Below are 7,597 nucleotides of genomic sequence, written 5' to 3'. Positions count from 1 at the left end.
ATACAGAAATGTCTCGTCATACCAGTTTTCGTATATATCCCTTCATTTAAACGGCCGCGAGCGCCCAGAGACCATGTCATGTAAATCATGCTGCACATGACATGCGCGTCATGATTTGCATGTTAGGACCTGTCATTATTTTCGTCATGAATTCTTGTCATGTCGTACCAGTTTTGGTGTACATCCGATTAACGAAACGGCCAGGAGAGCACAAAGTCGTAGGCGGCTAGATAGATAGATAGATAGATAGATAGATAGATAGATAGATAGATAGATAGATAGATAGATAGATAGATAGATAGATAGATAGATAGATAGATAGATAGATAGATAGATAGATAGATAGATAGATAGATAGATAGATAGATAGATAGATAGATAGATAGATAGATAGATAGATAGATAGATAGATAGATAGATAGATAGATAGATAGATAGATACGCTCAAAGTCGCAGAAGTTCGCTAAGAAATGCTTCGCATTTAAAAAGAAAACAGTTCAGCCTGCACAGCATTGGCCAATCCTCCGTAGGGTCAAAGTGAGCGAGCGCCTTCTTGGATGACGACAGCTACAGCTCCGGTGGAAAGCCGGCTCGTGCGAAGCCATCGCAGAATCGCGCCAAGAAGAGGGACGCACTCACCTCACGTGATCTGCAAGCCGCTGAAAGAGATGGCCCCAGTTCTGATCCCAAACGTGATCCCCTGCAGACGCCGAAGGCGCCCCGGTATTGGTAATGCACGGTTGCATAAGTAAAGGCGCTTGCGAGGTTTTGCACATCTCGCAAAGGCTAGATGTAGAGCTGCAGCGCGGGAATATCGATCCCGTAAGTACCCAGCATTTTCGAAGTTCTACTGTGATGTTGCGTCAGAGCATCTTGCGTAACACTATACCTAGCTAGCTTCAGACATGAAATATGACGTCAGTATTTATGGCCACATGGCAACGACCACATTGTGTATTTTTGAAGGTGGCTCCCGGTGGGCACGTTTTCTGTTACAGATGCAGCAAGCTGGCCGCAAAGCCAGTACAGAGATATAAATATATGAAGCCGGCAACGGCACATTGCTCCAGCTGCGAAACAATACCAATTTGGTTTATTTATTTTTTCTTCCGGATATCAATCGCGCTCTTGATACCACGTATCGCGATAGAAGACGTACCACCACTATCTTCACTGAATGCGATTGAGTAAGAACTTTATTTATCTTCAATGAAAGCCACGTAGGACTTGGACAGTCGTCCCGAAGATATGGGCCATAGTATCTAATCAGTACTTTCTAGATTTCGGCAGCCGCTTCGCGTATTCGTCCGTAACTAGTGTCTAAGGTTTCCTGCGTAGTCACTGACGAAAACAAGCATGTGATACGTTAGATACAAGAGGGAGAGAAAAGACGACGAAAGGCAGAAAGGTTGGTCAATGCGTGTACTGGCAGGCTAAGCTGCGCCGTGAAAACAAGGTTACAGCGTTAGTAAAAGAGCCTAATAGAGTCACCGAAAAACATACAGTCATGTGCAAAATTCTAGAGACCACTGGAGCGGGTGTGAGACTTCTTCGCTGCGCCTCTTGACGATTGCACGGTGAAGTTCAAGAACGCGTACCGCGCATGCGCGTCCTTTTCTACCCGCCCCTCTCATCCTTTGCTCACTTGATAATAATAATAATATCTAGGGTTTTACGTCCCAAAACCACGATATGATTATGAGAGACGCCGTAGTGGGGGTCTCCGGAAATTTCGACCATCTGGTGTTCTTTAACCTGCACCTAAATCTAAGTACACGGGCCTCTACCATTTCGCCTCCATCGAAATGGGACCGCCGCGGCCGGGATCGATCCCGCGACCTTCGGGTCAGCAGCCGAGCACCGTATAACCGCTATACCACCGCAGCGGACCCTTTGCTCACTTGAATCGCGTGCGTACAAAAACGCGGCTCATGCGCAATGTGCCACTTCTGCAGTCGCCGTAGAAGCGTCCGAGGAATGATATCGCGACGAAAATGCTTCGTTTGTAGGAATGATGCGGTAGTCGCGATTAAACGTCAATCCATAGACCCGATTACCGAGGTGGCGATGATTTGGTATTGTACTCCGTGCTCGCCTTGACTGCATTCATTCGAAGGTGCCGTAAAGTTATGAATACCGATGCAGCGGCGACCACAGTTAAAATCTTTGCAATGACAAGCAAGAAAGCTCTGGGCGTCAATGGCAAGCAGAGCTGGGCAGCAAATGTATGAAGACGTTATAGGAACGCGATCCTGAACTGCAACGATTCTGAACTACGACGATTAATCTTTAAATGACTGCACTGTGACTAAAGGTCCAGCACAGACACATTTGAGACTTCTTTATCCTTGCGGTGTTTCAGAGAGGAGGCCTTCTTTACTTAAACATAGACGCACGCAGCACCGTTACCAGCTCAACGTTTACTGAACAGCATCAATGACTCGTCCATTTAGATATGTGGATTAGGCATAGATAAGCGGAGCTACTGAACTGCATATGCCTCGGCATCAAGGGATGACCGGTTTCCTTGTATATACTGTAATCTTGAAGCTGACTGCGTACTTATTAATACAGTAACAAAAAGAAAGAATCGTTACCTACCCAGAGTTTGTGCGGATAGAGCAACCACCTGCAAAAGCTTACGTTTTCGCCTATGGGCCCCTTCCTTTCTGCTCATACATTTGGCTTCAAATATACAGATAAACTGTTGCACATCTTCGGAGCCTAATTGTCTGTCTTCTCCATACATGGACATGTGCGTGTGATGCTGACGAAGTTCTGTAACACACTCACTTGGTATTAGCTCGCTTTTGAAATTTAGTTTCAGAGAAGACGAAGTGCGCACATAGAAAATAAAAAAAAGAATACAATGCTGAATAATAGTATACTCGAGGAAGAGGCAAACACAGCTTATTTCACGCACGCGTCGCCAAAAAGAAATACACAGAAACCGCAGCGCCACACCACGGCGTATGTTTGCACGGCTTTACAAGGGGGCTCTCCGCTACCATTGCGAAAAGGCAACGAACCTTCACGGATACTTCTTTGAGCCGACGCAACTGTTAAAGGAACCGCCGATCCGTGTTCTTTGTGTGCTAGCGAAAGACGGCGCATGCATGGATGAGCCGTGCCTCGCGGCAACAAAATGACCCGAGCTTACCTCACCGTCCTTTGCGAGTCCGCCCTCGGAGCCAGTTTCTTTTGAGCATTGCGTTCTTTTGAGGCACTGACTGCCTAGCTCGATGAAAAGGTCGAATAGTCGTGTTCTGAGACCCAGAGGAAGGTATTCATGAAGCTGTTTGACGCAGTGACGGCTGTTGCTTAGTGCTGTTGGAAAATAAAATTGTATACAACTCAATTATTATATTAAGATTGAATGAGGGCATTCTTCGTCTATAACATGTTTCACGTTGTCTTGCAGATTGGCAACGTTTTTGGACGACAGGGATGCATTCCAATACTCGCCATAGACGGCAAATTACACGGCTAAGCGGACAGCGGCCATCTTAAGTCCCATTACAATTCTCACGTAGCCGGCAAAAGAAACAGCGTTGCGAAGACAGCATCCGAAACGAATATGGTGCAGGCTACTTTGTTGTCCAAACGACGCGACGGCTGAGCGGGGGTTCTTGGATCTCACCAGTGTGGTCGTATTCCCACAAACCGACGCTTTCTTGCGTGCTTAATGCAAGCTATGTTCACTTTTTCAGAGATTCGAACACGAAAGTTGAAGGAATAACATTTCTCTTTGCCCTCCTCAGCTCTCTCTTGTTGACCTAAGGCGTCATCCACACGCATTTCATTACTCTGACCAGTGGGCCTCGATGCTGTCTTCTTAGCTGTTAGCGTAGACCGGCTGTGATGCTGCCCGTAAGTGGAACACACTCCATGTTGTACAGCTGTGTTGGCCATTGCTGGCGAACAGAGCTATGCAACATCCTTGATTTTTCTTTATTTTCTGTATCTTCATGTGATCGGGCGTCAGCCACTGAAATAACTGCTACCAGCCCTCAGCGCAGGCTGCGCCCCAATGCTTGGGAAGATTATCGATTGTGCTGCGCTATTTTGTTAAGACTGCGCGGATAGCACAAACAGTCGAGTTAATTCTAGAGCTAACGCCAGGACAAGTGCTAACGCTAAAGTATTACACCGCTCACGTATAAAAGATGACGCGCTCCGCCGACGGTCAGATTACCGACTTCCGACGAGTGGGCTATCCGCTATCAACACATTGCTTGTACTTTGAGTTCACATTTTCTGCGCACAAGTACGCCCAGTAAAGAGTTCCATACTGGCGAGTGTTACTGAAGCCTTCTTCCCCGACACAACAACGTCACAGTACCATCCAAGTAAATAGGTACTCGGTGTCCCGTGACCAAGTGAGACGTTCCGCTAAACCATATACTGCCTTCCAGATCGGCCCATAATTTGAATTCATACATCACCATCCGCCATTACGGAATGTGGCTGGAAGGAACCAATGAATTTATTGATTTAAGAAAAAGGGGCACATAAAGAACACTAGTTAGAATCGATGCACTGGCTAAGCTTTAGTGAAGCGGCTAATAAACTGCTACGCAAGTAACGATAAAGTGCTAAACTGTGTTTAGTCCCAGAAACAATTTGCTTTTAAAGAAGCGCAAGAGTTCAACAGTTTCTTTTGTTGTACCTTTGGGCCTTGCATCACAGTGCAGTCATTGGGAGATTAATATTTTAGAATTACATCAACGTCACTTCTCTAATCATTCCTTGTAGAAAAACTTCATTGATATTTTCTCACATCTAGGTATGTTTAAGAAGCCGAGAAAGCGCTATCACAACTGTCTCACTTAACCTTTCTTTTTCCTTTTCACAGATGTAGAAACGCGACGGTAAAGAAACACGCTTAATTAGTTTATAATTATCAAGTGTTTTCTCCAACCTTTATATTTTATTATTTCGTGTCAACCGTCTGATTATTGGGAGAGAGAAGAAAGATTAAAGTCTAATTTCTTGAATTTCGCGCCAGAACCCACTGTGTATCTTCGCGCTGCTAAGGAAACCCACATGGAGTGATTTTCACGAACGCTTCTGCAACTTCGCTTATTTCAACAGAGCTGCTTTGATATATTCGGTATCCGTGCTCATAGAGTCGTCAGTCAATTCGCCCTCGCGCAGTGACCTGTTCATATTATCTGGGTTTTTTTACTTGTCAAACCACGATATGACTATGAATCACGCCGTATAGTGGAGGGCTCCGAAACTTTCGACTATCTCGTTTTCTTTAACGTGCACTGACATCGCAAAGCACACGGGCCTCCAGAGTTTCGGCTCCATCGTAATGCGACCGCCGCGGCCGGAATCAATCCCACGACCTTCGTGTCAGCAGCCTATAACGTAACCCACCGCGGCGGACAAGTGCAGTGACCCGTTAGCCTCCTGGTTAGCTCAGATGGTAGAACCCCGACCACTCCTTAAAGACAGCGGCATTCGGATTGATTGCTGAGCACCCGCCACGGTGGTCTAGTGGTTATGGTGCTCGACTGCTGATCCGAAGGTCGCGGGATGGAATCCCGGCCGCGGCGGCCGCATTTTCGATGGAGGCGAAAATGCAGTGCTTGAGGCCCGTGTACTCAGATTTAGGTGCACGTTAAAGAACCCCAGGCGGTCGAGATTTCCGGGGCCCTCCACTACGGCGTCCCTCATAATCATATCGTGGTTTTGGAACGTTAAACCCTATCAATTATTATTAATTGATTGCAGGACCACGACAAATTCTGCTTCGACTGCTTGCGAAGCCTTGCTGCTGAGAAACGAATATGGATTCCCTTCGCAGTTAAGCGTAACAGCTGTGTGGGTGACAATTTCTTACTTACAGAGTAAGGTGGTTCGCTTGGACGGCTGCTTTCGTTGGACACGCTGGCTTGCCAAGACTGCTACGTGAAGCCTGCATGCGCAGATTCTAGTTCGGAGTGTGCCGGCGAAATGCGCATGCGCAACCCACGACAAGAAGCAGGGCGCGTCAATTTCATACCGTGGTTGTTCGGTGCGTTGAACGACACGCGCTTCAAGAAACGAAGTCTGTTCAGGATATCACAATGTTCAAAATTAAACAAGATAAAATGAAGCAAGCCAGGTTTTAACACTTTCGACACGAGTAACAGACGGGATAGAAGCTAAAAACACCCACACATACGCTTAAAACAAATTAAAACGTCTTTACTTGTGTGGTGACGTAATCATTATGCATCGTATGATATTTTATTGTTTTCTATGCAAACGCGGAGTTTTACAAGTTCAGCAAGTTTAGGAAACCAGCGACGTATCGATTGCCAATGACATTTTGAAGACACGAAACGGAGCATGTTCTTTTGAACATTCCCTGTTTCAATTTTAACTTTACGCCGCCGTTCAGTCCAAGCGTTTCAAGTGAAATCTTGTTGCCTTTTGCCTTGCTGCCTTTTGTTGCCAAGCCTTGTTGCCTTTTGCCTTGTCGGAAACAAAGGTAACTTGCCGAAGCGCATCGTACATGGAGAACATTACGCTACAGAAGCGAGACAACGTCCCGCCGTGGCTGCGGCTGACGTGTCAGCCATGTTCGTAATTCTAATCGTTCATCTCTAACGATGCTCCAGCGGTTTGCGGCGGTACTGTTGCGCAAATACGCCGCATCAAAATCACTTTATTTATTTTGTTTTCGGCAGCGTTGAAGGCACCGAGGTCTGTTTCCGTCTCATCGATGTAACTTCTCCAAAACAGTTTCTAACGTTATTTTGTCGACTCCTTTCATCTTGTTCATTCTTCGGTAACACTTCGATATAACCGGCCCGTGTAGTTTCTGAACATCTCATATTTCACAGCAATCGTGCAAAAGACATTGAAACGTCAAAAACCACAAGTGAGTGAAGTATTTTTATACTCGCTGAAGCAGCCGAGAACTCGGGACGTCGCAAGAATCGAGGCATTGTTTACTGAAGCGGTGAACATTGCAGGTATGAAATGTTGAGCACTTAAAATAACACACTGAACAAAAAAAGGATCAACAACTTACGCGTCAAAGATGGAGGGAACTTACAAGCAGAGAGAAAAAAAAAGAACCCAGGGAGGTGCTTGAAACTTACTGGACTATTTATTAATTGCACGGAACAACTTAATCAATGAGAGTAATGAGTATTAAATTTACTACGTTAATCCAGTGCATTCGAGTATGCTTCTCTTCTAAATACACAGTGTCGATTAACGTCTAAATTCTGGCACTCTCTGTATCCCCTGACAAACTTGTAAATACAATTAACCGTGCGTTGTAACGCTATCTTTTGTAACAGCAATAAGACGCACACATAGATTGAATGCGGGCTTAGAACTGCCTTCGGAAGGAGGCAGTTGTGAGTCTGCCTGCAATGTTGCATCACGAAACTTCGCAACTGCAGCTTTCTTCGCATTATACTTTTATTGCTTTTTAGACGATCCTTCAGATGAAAAAAAAGTTCTAGTTAAGAAAAAGCACTGGAGGTACGACAAGCGAATCAAAACAAGCGATATAAAAAGTACGTAACAAAATTGATCACGTCTACGTTCCAGCTGCAAGCTAATAAGTAAAAAATAAAACACCTTACGG

This window comes from Rhipicephalus sanguineus, chromosome 6 (assembly GCF_013339695.2).
Source record: "Rhipicephalus sanguineus isolate Rsan-2018 chromosome 6, BIME_Rsan_1.4, whole genome shotgun sequence".
Taxonomy (NCBI): domain Eukaryota; kingdom Metazoa; phylum Arthropoda; class Arachnida; order Ixodida; family Ixodidae; genus Rhipicephalus; species Rhipicephalus sanguineus.
Note: the sequence above shows the minus strand (reverse complement) of the source record.